Here is a 14,411-nt window from a genome sequence, read left to right as displayed (position 1 = left end):
ATATGTTCTTAGATACAAACTCTTTCCTCTCCATAATTAATTGATAACACCATATTAATCATTTCTCATCCATTAGGGTTTTAATTATTTTGGAACCACACACTCTCACAAGGTCCCATTTATTTATTTATTTATAAAATAAAAAGGAAAAAGAAGAAAAAAAAACTTTCAACTTTATGTTAAATGATTATCTAAATATAAGTTTCCTTTATTTATTATAGTGTTTTTTAATATATTCTTTGTGTAAATGCGAATATCATTACTAATTATTCGAGTTATGATGATATGTAATATTTGTGTTTCATTATTTTTATATTATAAAGCAATTTCATTTTATATTGTATTTACATGTAAGCATGAGTAAGTCTATCATTAATAAATTTTTACAAGAAAGTTTGTGTTAAAATATTTTTAAAATTCCTAACAATTAGTGAATATTTAAAAAGAATTTCATTTAATTTAGAGCTTTTTGAGTTAATAGCTAATTAATTTTGTGGTGATTTAAAAATAAACAGACTAAATAATTTTACATCCAGTTTATTTTATGTTGGGGTTGAATAACTAGTGTTTATTTTAAAGAGTTGAATTAAATAAATATATTTTATGAAATATAAAAATAACTCATTATACCTCTTTGATTATAATTATTTTTTAAAAAATTCTAATTATCAATTAAGCACATGGTTTATAATTAAGGGTGAATATTTGATGGTTATTAATCAACAGATCTAGTTCAATTTTTTTTTGTCAGTTTTGTAAATTAATTGGTTCAATTTGATTTAGAATTTTAGGATTTTAGTAAAGTTTAATTTTCAGTTCAATTCGATTTTTTAATAGAAAAATCAACAAAAAAAATCAAAGCAATGAAATTTGAGCCATGTAATTAATATTTTTTCAATTGAAGCCTAGACCTCTCATCTCCCTTAAACTCTCAGCACTGGTCCAACCCAAATTTCTTCAAGAAACCTAATCACGCTAGCCTCTTTCCAGTTTCTTCTAGGAAACTACACCGTCACTTACATGTTGCCTCTACTCCTTTCCTCCTCTTTCTTTCTTTCTTTCCTTCTTTCTTCATCATCGATTCTTCTAAGTTCTCCTTCCTCTCCACCCTCTTCCTCCTCCCCCTTCATTCTTACTCACCCATAACTACCCACAATGCTCTCAATAGTCGATTCCACCATCGTCTGTCATCATCCACCCATCAACCAAAACAACTCCCCTATCCTCTACATGCATCCTCTTATCTCACCCATTACCACTACACTATTAGAAAACCAATGGTTGTTTAAGTTGCTAGAGTCATTTGGTTGTTTAAGCTTCAATGGGTTTACTGTTGCTTTTTTCCATGGTGATGTGGCTTCAATAGTGGGGCTTTCTACCGTACCAGTGCAACGCGGGAAGGAAAATACTGTAACAGGGTCTGACTTGCACAAATTACCAAACCAGGGTGAAGGGTCAACGTTGGAACACCGGGACGCGAGGGAAATCAGTGTCCAGTGTTGGAACGCTAGCCTTGATGGTGTCCACACTCTGGACGCTATCCTTAATAGCGTTTAGAACTCATTTGCAAGTCAGGTCCGGCAAAGAGCGAGGAACCGGGACGCCATTCAAAGTGGCGTTCGGAGGCAGGACGTGAATTAAAGAAGCATGTTCTAACCTGACACGTCCTAGATATTAAATCAAACCGGATGAAATCGAACTAGATAATTATCCGGTTCGATTTATTAAATTTTTTTTCCAGGTGAACCTGACCGTTCATCTAAAAATTTATTGTGATTCTTATCTGATTTGAGAATTTGGATTTGTAATTTTAAATTGAATCAAATGAAATCGAACCAAATATCATTTCTTTTTTTTTTCAACACATATAATTGAATACATGAGGTGATTCAGACCGTTTATCCAAGAATTGTAGCATTTCCTACCGGTCTAAAGAATTTCGAGTTATATTTGTAAATCGAACCAGATTAAATTGGAGTGAACGGAACTCAATTTTATGCATAATAATGGCAATAATTATACTTTTGCAATATAGTAAATATTTTAGTCCATTTCGACTTTTGGGCTAGATTTCTCGTAAACCGTGAACCCCACGAGAAAACCGAGAGTACCAGAGCGCTCAACCCAGCGAAAAACGATGTCGAAAAATTTTGAAATTTATATTGCTGCGAAGCTCTCGACGAGTGGAGCGCTCTGGTACTTTTGGTTTTCTCGTGGGGTTCACGGTTTGCGAGAAATCTAACCCAAAAATCGAAATGGGCTAAAATATTTACTATATTGCAAAAGTATAATTATTGCCATTATTATGCATAAAATTGAGTTCCGTTCACTCCAATTTAATCTGGTTCGATTTACAAATATAACTCGAAATTCTCTAGACCGGTAGGAAATGCTACAATTACTCGGATAAATGGTCTGAATCACCTCATGTATTCAATTATATGTGTTGAAAAAAAAATGAAATGATATCTGGTTCGATTTCATTTGATTCAATTTAAAATTGCAAATCCAAATTCTCAAATCAGATAAGAATCACAATAAATTCCTAGATGAACGGTCAGGTTCACCTGATGTATTCAGCTATATTTCTTGGAAAAAAAATTTAATAAATCGAACCAGATAATTATCTGGTTCGATTTCATCCGGTTTGATTTAATATCTAGGACGTGTCAGGTTAGAACACTGGACGCTTCTTTAATTCACGTCCTGCCTCCGAACGCCACTTTGAATGGCGTCCTGGTTCCTCGCTCTTTGCCGGACCTGACTTAATGCAGAGAATCTTTGCAAATGAGTTCTATACGCTATTAAGGATAGCGTCCAGAGTGTGGACGCCATCAAGGCTAGCGTTCCAACACTGGACGCTGATTTCCCTCGCGTCCCGGTGTTCCAACGTTGACCCTTCACCCTGGTTTGGTAATTTGTGCAAGTCAGACCCTGTTACAGTATTTTTCCTTCCCGCGTTGCACTGGTACGGTAGAAAGCCCTCAATAGTGATGTGGCAATGTTGGTTTGGGATGGTGTTGGTTTGAGGGCATGGCAATGTCGCTTCAATCTCACTGTTCGTGAGAGACGGTCGCATGTTCATAGGTCTTGCATTCATGGCCACCATCGCATGGTTCGATTTGGGTTTGGTAATTACTTGGTAATTTTGTTTGTTTGATTATAAAGTTTAAAATAGTTGTGATGTTTGGATGTTGACTAAGGTTTCATTGTCATAGGATTATATATATTTTTTGGAAATTTATAATTTAGTCCTTTAATTTTACCATTAATAACAAAATATCTTTATATTTTGAAAATTAAATAATTTAGTCTTTTACATATGCCTCCGACAAAGTTTAGAGACCTCTTCATTTAATATATCATTAATTTAAGCAAAAAGACAAAAATATCATTTATTTAATTAAGATTAATTATTAAAATAATTAATCTAAATGCCCAACTCCCTATCCCCCAACATCACTCGCCTTCCCTAACCTAGAAATGTTTATTTGTTCTGCATCGAGGATTTGCAGTTTCACTTTTGGAGCCAACCCATAAGGTGTCGAGACTTGGGTTTTGTAGTCCGAAAAGTTGTCCAAGTGGGGAATGAATTAGACTTAAAATAGTTTTTTGATTCTTGCTTGAAATCTTATGAAAAATTGTGATTATGTTCTACAATGTGTTCCTACGAGAGGTGTAATGCTATGCAAATCAAATAAGTATATTAAGTATATTCAAAATTGAAGCTTAACATTTTAGGTAACTAAACACAATATAATTTTTCAACAATTTCCACCTATATACCAAATGTTCCTACTTTGGATTTCAACAACTAATCAATTCAAGGCAACTTAAAATATATTTATAATTGTTCTCAAATCAATCTTTAAAGCTAAGTAAGGTTACTCAAGTCAATCAATACTTCAATCACTTGAACCAATTAACTCAATGCATATATATATATATATATATATATATATCAACAATCACAAGGACAATCTCAAAATGTTCAATAATCACAATATAACATAATATAGTGCAAAAAGAAAAGAGAATAGGGTTTAGAACATGGAGCACAAGAGATTTTATAGTGATTCGGCCAACAAGCCTATATCCACTCTGTTAAAGATCCCCTTTGAGTCTATATTCCGCTATAATGCTTTTTTCAATAGCAAGAGTCAAAGCCTTTTACATCCATAAGAATTCACAAGGTGCTTGCAAACCCTTTGCAAGTGTTATACCAAACACTCTCTAGCTTTAAGCTTCAATAGGTGTTTGACCAACCCTCACAAATAGCATTAAAGATGTTTTGGTATCATAAAAATTCATGCTCATTTTGAACTTATGGGTTCAACAGGCTCTTATCACAGAGGATTTGTGGCTCGTTGATGGCCGTTGGGTTACTGAGAGTGACGAACTTTTCAGTTTGGCTATTGGGTTACTGAGGATGATGGGTTCTTCTCGGGAGGACAGTACAAAGGTCAGAGATGTTGGTGATGGGTTCTTCTCACGAAGACAATGACAAGGGCAATGGGGTATATTATTGACTATTTAGGTTGATGCAGAGCTCTCTGTTTAGAAGCTCACCTGATGATTGATTGCCCTCACTTGATTATCGAAATCCTCTCTCCTAACTTTAGGCTTTTTTTTTTTTTTAAATTTGCAAAATGCATTACAACACCCTGACATGCAGAGATACCCCAGTTGCTCTAAAAAGAAATAGAGAATTAAGCAAATACCTTGATTTGACGACATGGGTTCGTTAGGTATCGAATTTATTATAATTAATTATATTCTTTGGAAATTTTTGGGTAGTTATTGAAGAATTGAATTGTTAGGTTTAGAATTCACTATTGGATCTGTTGAGACTATTAAGTTTGTTCTGCATGTGGGCGTTTCTATCTTTGGTGGAGTTTAGATGGTGATGTCGAAAGGCTAAGAGGATGTTGGAACAATGTTTAGATTTCACTTTTGTAGCTGTTGAGAATATTGGGTGTGGGTTTGCATGTTGGTTTGGTGGTTTTATTGTTGTGATGACGAAGGGCTAGGCGATGATGGTAGGAGAGATTGAGATGGGAAAGCAAAAAGAAGGGAAATAGAAAATTGTGGGGAGAGAGAGAGAGAGAGAGAGAGAGAGAGAGAGAGAGAGAGGGACTAGGGAAAGAAAAGGCTATTTAGTCATTTATAAGTTTTCTCTCTCATTGAACCATTGAAATTAGTGAGACAAATGATAAGATTAGATGGAAAAAACTTCCAATTTTGATAAAATTAAATTTGATAATGAAATCATTCAATTTCTAAAATACATTGATTATTTCATTATTAATAGTAAAATTAAGGTATAAAATAATAAATTTCCCCTTTTTTTATTGTTGGGGTTTGTTTGTTAATAAGGGTGATTTGATTCAAATTTCAAGTTTCAAATTTATTTCTAGCCTGCATTCATTATATATATTTTGTTGTGTATTATGAAGAAGATACTCAAATCGATAAACTAAATAATCAAATTAAAATTTTTCTTTTATTTTAATTTAATTCAATTTTATACATTTTTCGGCTTGGTTTATTTATTTAATTTTTTTTTTTTTAGCATTTCGATTCTTTGGTTCGTACACAAATCGCACACTCCTATTTTTAATATGAAAAATTAAAATTTTAGTTTATAGCTTCTTCTATTTTAAAAGTTATTGAAAATATTAAAGAAATCCAACCAATAAATTCTAAATCAGAAAAGAAGTTTAGTTTGAACCGTAAATACTAAAATATCACTATAACAATGATCGAAAGCCAACGTTTTGACTGTAATCTTATCAGAACTTGAACAAAATTATATATTATGCTTCCAATAAACTCAATATAGAAGAACATATTACATATGTAATCAGTCCAACAAACTAAATTAAGATTTCTATTTAATTTTCTACAAATAAAAGAAAATTATTACCAATAAATTAATTAAATTCCATTAGTCATTAATTTCTACATGCGCTATATATTGACAAACGAAAATTAGGTTCACAATAATTAAAGTAGTTATTATTAAATGATATTAGTGGGGAATTAATTAGCACCATATATGTCAAAAGCATAACCAAACACACTGTCGTTTTGCATTGGAAAGTGATTGCCTCTACCTCCTCAGGGTCAGGTCACCCAAAATGTATATAAATATGTATACATCTTCTGACCTTTCAAGTTGATGAGAGGACATCAAAGGATGATTGATGTGTGTCTCTTTTCGTTTGTTTCCAATTTCTTGATGATTAAAAGGAGAGAAGAGATTAGATTTCATATACTATAAAATTAGTCTTTCACTGCCTAACAACTTTTAGCACCTTTGATTTAATATGGATTTGTTGCAACATTCATTGGACTCTCTTTGACCATTTTCAACCTATATTTATCCATGTGAAAATACATACTAAATTTAAAATATATTTTAATCTAAAAAAAAAAAAACTTCTCTCCCTTAATCTGTTATTAAAAAAATAATTTTTTTATAAAAAAATAAATATTTGCCCACACGAGTTTGTAAAGAAAATAGACTATTATTAAAATAATAATAATTTTAATAAAATTTTTATTCTCACAAAATTTATATTTATGTATATTTCATAATCAATGTAAAATTTTAAAGAATATAATAATAATAATAATAATAATAATAATAATAATAATAGTTTAAGGGCCGGTGGGCCTAAAACCCTTTGATCACATCGTCTGTCCGAATTAAAATGCAACGTCAACGCTAATTTTTGGTTTAGATGCATGAATGTAGGGTACCATTGACCCTAAGGGTGTGCAAACGGTCAGTTCAGTTTCGAACCGAACCGAACAGATAAAATCAAAAATGAAAATAAAAATTTTAAAAATCAAATCGAACCGATTGATAAGAAAAAATCGAACCGAATCAAACTGATAAATATCGGTTCGATTCGATTTTAAACCGATCAAACCGAAATTTATAAAATTTTATATTTTTAACATTAAATATAAATAATAAAAACATTAAAACAAAAAAATTAGAAATCAAAACTCAAAAATCTTAAGGTTCGGTTCGGTTTTCTTTGATTTCGATTCGGTTCGATTCAATTCGGTTCGATTTTTTTGATTTCTTATATATATTAGTAATTTCCGTTCGGTTCTATTTTTTTAATTTTTTTATGAAAATAACACAACCGAACCGATTAACCAAAATTATTAAAATTATAAATCAAATCGAACCGATTGAATTTTAAAACCGAACCGATTAAACCGAATTCAATCGGTTCGGTTCGGTTTTTCTATTTAAACCAAAACTGCTCTCCCTTAATTGACCCTATCTGACAATTTCCAATAGGGTTTTGCCATGTCATTCCAGTCATTAATTTCCCTTTTTTTTATGGTATATTATACAATTGCTTTAAATTATTTCAATTTTTTTTTCTGACTTTAAATTATTTCAATTAAAAACACCAAAATTATTGATAAGGATATACTATGACTCATCCTAGATATTTAAATAATATTTTAAGGCAATTTAGAAAAAAGGGTGATGAGCTAATTAATTTAGAGATAGCAAATTGATAGAGTGGGACCACTTTGAGATGTCTGATTTTATAGTTTTGTGATAGATTTGGACAAGTATTTTAATTTATAAATTTATTTAAATCATAAATTATGTTTTGAATTAGAGTTTTTCTAATTTATTTATTTATTTTAAAATTATTCAGAAAAAGGAAATAATTATCTTTTATTATGTATTCCAATCAGTTATTATTAAAATTATTGTGCTTTTATTGAATTAAAAAAAATATTGTTAATTTTTATTATTGATTATTGAAAATATTTTAACTTAAAATATGATAAATTCTAATTCAATAATATTAAAATTATCTATGTAATTATATGATCTTAAATTTAAATTCTAACAAAATAAATTATATTTATTTAATTTTTAATTTATAATAATAACAATTAATCTTAATATTAAACTTGTTGGAATTGATTATATTGATTTTCTTTTATTTTATAGTTCGTTTTAATTAGACACTAAACTTACATTAATATTCAAAATTTATAAATTTTTTAAAATTATTTTTCTAAATGTAATCTAATTTTTAATTTTAATTTAAAAATATTAAATTAAATTAAAATAAATTATTAATTTTTATTTTTTTAGTAGGAAATAAACTATTCTCAAATAGCGATAAGAGTCATCAATTTTATAGATAGATACGAATTGCTAAATTACGCAATACAAAAAACTAACCTATTTCAGCATGACAATTCAACATGAGCATTTTAACGTTTTTTGTTTGTTTCTTTTATATATTTATAATGATTTAATTATAATTATTAATATACAAAAATTATATAAATTTTATTATAATTAAGATTAGAGTGTAATTACTTTACAAGTTTACCGTTGCATATTGGGATAATGAAAAAGGAAGCAGGCATGACAATATCCATGTGGACAAAGGCCCATCATTTTTATAGGAATTCATTCCAAATTTGTATGATGGAGTGGAGTTTTTGTTATTTATACATGTTCCACTTTCTTGATGCATGTCTCCCTTGTATGGAAATAACTATAGCTTTTTTTTTTTCTTTTTTGCCAATGAAATTAATTTATTTCACTAATTAATCAAGGGTTTAAATTATTAAGGGAATAATACACTTAAATATCATACAATTTATGTGTTTTATTAAAAGGGTTTGATTTTTTTTTTTTGTTGACACTTAAGGGATAAAATGACTAATAGCGTTATATATTTGTTGTTGATCCTGTGTAGCTCAAAATGAGCATTAATTTTGATGATAATAAAACTTAACTAGAATCTATCTAACTCAATTTCAAGTGATGTGTATATTATTTCTCTTATTCATGAAAATTTTTTTAATTTTTGAGGTTGCATCTAAGGAGGAAAGCCACTCAAAGGCATCTCAAGATGAATCCAAGTTGAGAAAGAACAAGATTAAGAAAGCTAAGACTTGAAGTAAAGGTATAAAAGTCATAGAGTTAGGAATTGAGTCTTAGAACTTGTGTGAAAAGAATAGATGAAAGTTTTAGTCAATTGGAGCTCAAAATTATTCTTTTTAATTACTTTATAAAAGTTCCTTTCATCATGACGTTGAATATTTCTACTGGAATATATATATATTTCTCTTAAAGTCTAAATTAGATTTTGAAGATTACAATTTGAAATAGACATCTAGTAAATTAGTTTGCTAAATGATCAGAGTTATTCTACTTCCTATAAAAAGACCAAATAACGGCTATTTTGCCTAGAATAGAGTGTGTAACATTCTAAAAAGGTTTCAAACAGTCTAAAATGATTTGGAACTATAAATACACCTTCTTTACTTCATTTTGCACTTAATGAAAGCCTACAATTGCACTCCAATCTTGACTTTTCATTTATTGCTTTCATTCAAGAGCTTTAAAGTGTTTGAGCTACCATTGGCAAATTAACTCATCTCTTCTTTATAGTTTGATTTGTATTGAGTGAGAGTGAGTGTTAAAACATTAAATTGCATTTAAGAGAGGTTGTACAAGCACCTATTGAAGCTTGTGAGTGTGAGTGCTTGAGATAGCACTTGTTAAGGGTTCAAGCTACCTTGGTAAAAGCTTGGTATTGAAAAAGTTGTAAAGGGCTTTTAGTCTCTTGCCTTCAAAAGAGCAAATAGTAGAGAGAAGACTCAAAGAGAGTTCTTTGAGAAAGTGGATGTGGGCTAGTTAAGCCGAACCACTATAAAAATTATTGTATTTGTTTGTTTTCTCTAACCTTAATCTCTTTACTTTTGTGTAATTTAATTTATATGCATGATATTGAATGTTGATTGAATAGATTGAGTTGATATACTTGAAGATATATTGAGTAGGTTGAGAAATTAGTTAAAAATTTTGTGATGCATGTAATGTCAAAAATTGCTATAAATATTGATTGAGGCTTGAATTGCAATTTAGGGATACATTCTTGAAACACATATCACTTTAACTATATATGTAGGAGTACGTAGTTGAACAAAGCCACAATTTTTCATTAGGCTACAAGCAAGGGCGAAAAATTGTTTAAGTCCAATTCACCCCCCTCTTGGACTATTTTGGGACAACAAATTGGTATCAGAGCTTGTCTCTCTTGCTTAAGGTGTCACAACCTTTGAGTGATCCCCAATGGCTGGTTCATCTAGTAACACCGCTGGTATACCCGCACCACTAGCTGAAGGCTACTCAATTACTAGACCACCACTCTTTAATGGCATTAATTACTCATTTTGGAAAGTTAGAATGAGAAATTTCATACAATCTGTGGATATTGACACATGGAGAATTATTAAAAATGGTCCATATGTTCCTCAAAAAGATGGTGAAGGAAACACCAAAGTTCCTCAAATTGAAGATGAATATGATGACAATGATTGGAAGAAAATTTCTATAAATGCTAAAGCTATTAATATTTTGCATTGTTCACTTGACCTTAATGAATACAATCGTTTTTTAGGATGTCAAACTACTAAGAAAATTTGGGATAAGCTTGAGGTCACCTATGAAGGAGCGGATGTCGTTACGGAATCCAAAGCAAACCTCCTTATTCGAGATTATGAGCTATTTGAGATGAAAATAGGTGAATCAATTGTAAATATGAGTACAAGGTTTACGAATCTTGTCAATCTCCTCAAAGCACTTGGTGAAAGATTTGAGGAAGCCAAACTTATGAAGAAAATCCTTAGATCACTTCCAAAGTCTTAGGAAGCAAAGACTATAGTTATCCAAGATACCAAGGATTTTAGAACATTCACCTATGATGAGCTTATCGGATCTCTTATTGCACATGAGATGGTATATAAGAAAGCTGAAGTTGAAAATGAGCAAAAGAAGAAGAAAAGCATTGCTCTTAAGTCCAATCAGACTAAGAAAGGGGTTGTACTTAAAGTTGACTCAAGTGACAACTCAAGTGCTTCAAGTGATGATGATGATGAAATGGCTATGCTTGCAAGAAAATTCAAAAGAGCTTTCAAGAAGGGAGGAAGTAAATATAAGAAATTCTTGAAAAAGTATACTCCCAAGGATAAACATTTCAAGGAATCAAAAGAAGAAATTGTATGTTATGAATGTCACAAACCAGGACATATCAAGCCCAAATGTCCATTGCTCAAAAAGAAGAAAGGAAAAAAAGACGAGCAAGAAAGCTATGAATTTGTATGGAGCAACAGTTAAGAATATTCAAATGATGAATCAAGTGACAAAGAGACTGCTCATCTTTGTATGATGGCATTTGAAGAGAAAGTCGAAAGTTCACAAAAGGAAGAAGAAAGTGATAATCAAGTAAATTCTCTTGAACCACCTAATGTAGAAGAACTTGAACTTGTATTTGCTAAAGTTTATTGATGCATACATTTTGCATAATCATTTAGGTTTAATTTCATAGCCATTTTATTTGATTATTAGTCACTTTTAGCTAATTTCATTAGTTATTTAATTAGTTTTTCATAATTGTCAATTTTGGATTAATTTGTAAATTTTACTTTGTTTTGTAGGAAAAATGGTGTTTTTGGAAGGACTAAAAAGAAATTTTGCCATTGAGGAGTGATTTCTGCAGCCAAAGATGTCAAAAACAAGTTTCAAAGTTGAAATATGCATTGGCCAAATTGCGCATAACTTGCAGCATAAGTTATGCAGATCTGCATAAGGAGAAGAAACACTGTTCCAATACCTGCCGAATTGTGCATAAGGAGAGTGCATAGCTTATGCAGATTCATATCTCCCTTATGCAATCTCACGGAATTGTGCATAACCTATGCGCTTGGTCATGCAGTTTCGCATAAGAGAGCCAGAAACCAGCCGAAAACTGCATAAGGGGCTGCATAACTTATGCAGTCTACTTATGCAATCCACTTATGCAGTCCCACAAAGATTTCATTAATGAGCTGGCAGAAGATTCCCTCAGAAAATCTCACCTCAAACACACCATTTTAGGGCTTTATGTCAGAAAATGTTATAAATAGTCCAATTTCCCATTTTAGAAAAGAGGAAAAAAAAGAAAGGAAGAAAGGGGAAAGAAGAGAGCAGCAGCTGAAGGGTCACAAACACCTCCCACACCATTTCCAATCAGATTTGGAGATTTTTTTCTTTTCTTACATCTTTCCTACCTTTCTAGTATTGAGTTTCTTGTTTCTTAGCTTAGATTAAAGCTTTATTTCCATATAAACTCAGAATATCTTGTAAATATTATGGATAGTGAGTAGTTTTAGATAGATTCTGGAGTAAGGGATGTAATATTTGAGATATTTTGTGGATTTTGATTGGGTAATCCATATTTTGTGGTCTTAATGAGTTTTATTCATTTCTTGTGTGCTTAATGACATGCTTAATGTAGGATCCCATTAAGTGATGTTCTTAATCCATGGTTGAGGCACCGCAAGGAGAAAGCCTTGTGATAGATAATCAAGAAATTGGACTTAATTAACTTAGATCTAGAAATAGACTAAGGATTAAGAGGATTTACAGATTAATTAAGGAACTTAATAGGTCTTAATTAACTCTAACTCCACGAAAGTAGGATTAGATTGATTAAGGCACTCTTTGCTCCACTCGAAAGGGTATTCAAAGGATTTAAGAATTAATCTCCTTAAAACCCGTAAGTTCCACAAGATTGGATAACCAATTTAAAATCCCAAAATAGCTTGATTATGAAATCTCGAACTCCCGAATCGCCTTTTTTATCATTGTTAATTTCTAATCGAATTTAATTACTTGCCATTTTAAATCTTGCCATATTTGAATTTCCTTGTTTCAATTTGATGCAAATTTAGTTAAATCATTACGTAGTTGAATAGATTATTAATTTTGCACATATAGATTTCATACTCCAATACCCATCAATTTATTGCTTGAGTTTCAAAAATAGTTCAATTTAGTCAACTTTTTATATAAAAAATTTAATCATTAACACAACTCCTCGTGGAAACGATATCTTTTCTATATTACTTGTACGACCCGTGCACTTGCGATTGGGCCACATCAAGTTTTTAGCGCCGTTGCCGGGGAGTTGTTTGTTTAAGATTGAATTCTTGATTATTTTAGTTGTTTTTAGTTTTATCTTTGTTATCTTTTCATTTTGTGTTTGTTTGTTCTTTTTCAGGTACTCTTAATCTTTTATGAGAAGAGCTAGAAGCACAAGTGATACATCCTTATTGTTTAATCCTGAAATTGAGAAATTTTGTAAAGCCAATAAGAAAGAAACCAGAAAAAAGAAAGAAGCCTTGAGAGAAACTGAATTAGAAGCAGACATGGCTGATGAAAGAATTAGAATTGGTGGTGGTAATGCTGGAAATGATCGAAACAATGAAAATGTAGCCCAAGGAGAAGAAGTTGTAAATGCTAATGTGCCTAGGGGAAGTATGAAGGATCATGCTTTTCCTCGTTTTGATGATTTGAGAGAAACTATAGCAAGACCAAGAATTGATGCAAATAGCTACAAGATGGATTTTGGAGTTCTTCAAATGATTCAAAATTCCCAATTCGGGGGACATCCTTCTGAAAATCCACACACACATCTAAAAAAGTTTGCTATGATTTGTGATATGCAAAAACAACCTGGAGTGTCTGATGATGCGGCAAGATTGAAGCTATTCCCATTCTCTTTGAAAGATAGAGCATTGGATTGGCTTGACTCTTTACCTCACAACTCCATTACAAATTGGGAGCAACTCACTGATGCATTTCTTGCATAATATTTTTCACCTGGAAAAACTCAAGAATTGAGGAATCAAATGACAGCTTTCAGACCAAGAGAAGATGAAACTCTCTATGAATCATGGATGAGATGGAAAGAATTAGAGAGACAATGCCCACATCATGGATTCCAAAATGGATGATAAATCAGAATTTTTACACAAATGTCACTCCTGCAATTAGAGGGATTATTGATACTCAAACAGGAGGAGAATTTATTATGAAGCATGAAGATGAAGCTTTTGAGCTATTGGAGAAAATTGCAAAGAATACTCATCTTTGGAGTAGTCCAAGAGGACCAGCTCCAACTCAAAAGAGGCAAGTTGCTGGAATGTATGACCTTGATCCATTCAACATGATTAATGCAAAGTTTGATGCACTTACAAATGTCTTGGCTAAGAAGATGGAAGATTTAAGTATGTTGGTTAGTTTATCATCATCATTTGGAAGTTCACAACAAGTTGCCTATGTAGAAGGAACAACTAGCTGTGGAGTAGACTATGGAGAGCAAGCTGCATATGTTGGTAATTATGGAAACAAACAAATGGGGAATCCTTACTCTCAAACTTATAATCCAACTTGGAGGAATCATCCCAACTTTTCATGGGGAAATTAGCAAAGTCAAGTTCCAAATCAGAATTTTCAACCACAACAGCAATAAGGAATCCCATATCAGCAAAATAGGCAACCATTGCCTAATTTTCAGCAG

At 31.3% G+C, this 14,411-nt stretch overlaps 1 non-coding gene across 1 annotated transcript; it reads right to left on the bottom strand.

The window, feature by feature from the left end:
- Positions 1-13,725: 13,725 nt before the first annotated feature.
- LOC131180338 (small nucleolar RNA R71) lies at positions 13,726-13,832 on the bottom strand. The gene has a single exon (XR_009149114.1). It is a non-coding gene; the product is annotated as a small nucleolar RNA R71 (small nucleolar RNA).
- Between the last annotated feature and the right edge of the window lie 579 nt (positions 13,833-14,411).

Source organism: Hevea brasiliensis, chromosome 5 (assembly GCF_030052815.1).
Source record: "Hevea brasiliensis isolate MT/VB/25A 57/8 chromosome 5, ASM3005281v1, whole genome shotgun sequence".
Classification (NCBI taxonomy): domain Eukaryota; kingdom Viridiplantae; phylum Streptophyta; class Magnoliopsida; order Malpighiales; family Euphorbiaceae; genus Hevea; species Hevea brasiliensis.
The sequence above is the reverse complement of the archived record's forward strand: the minus strand, read 5'-3'. Positions and strand labels throughout refer to the sequence as shown.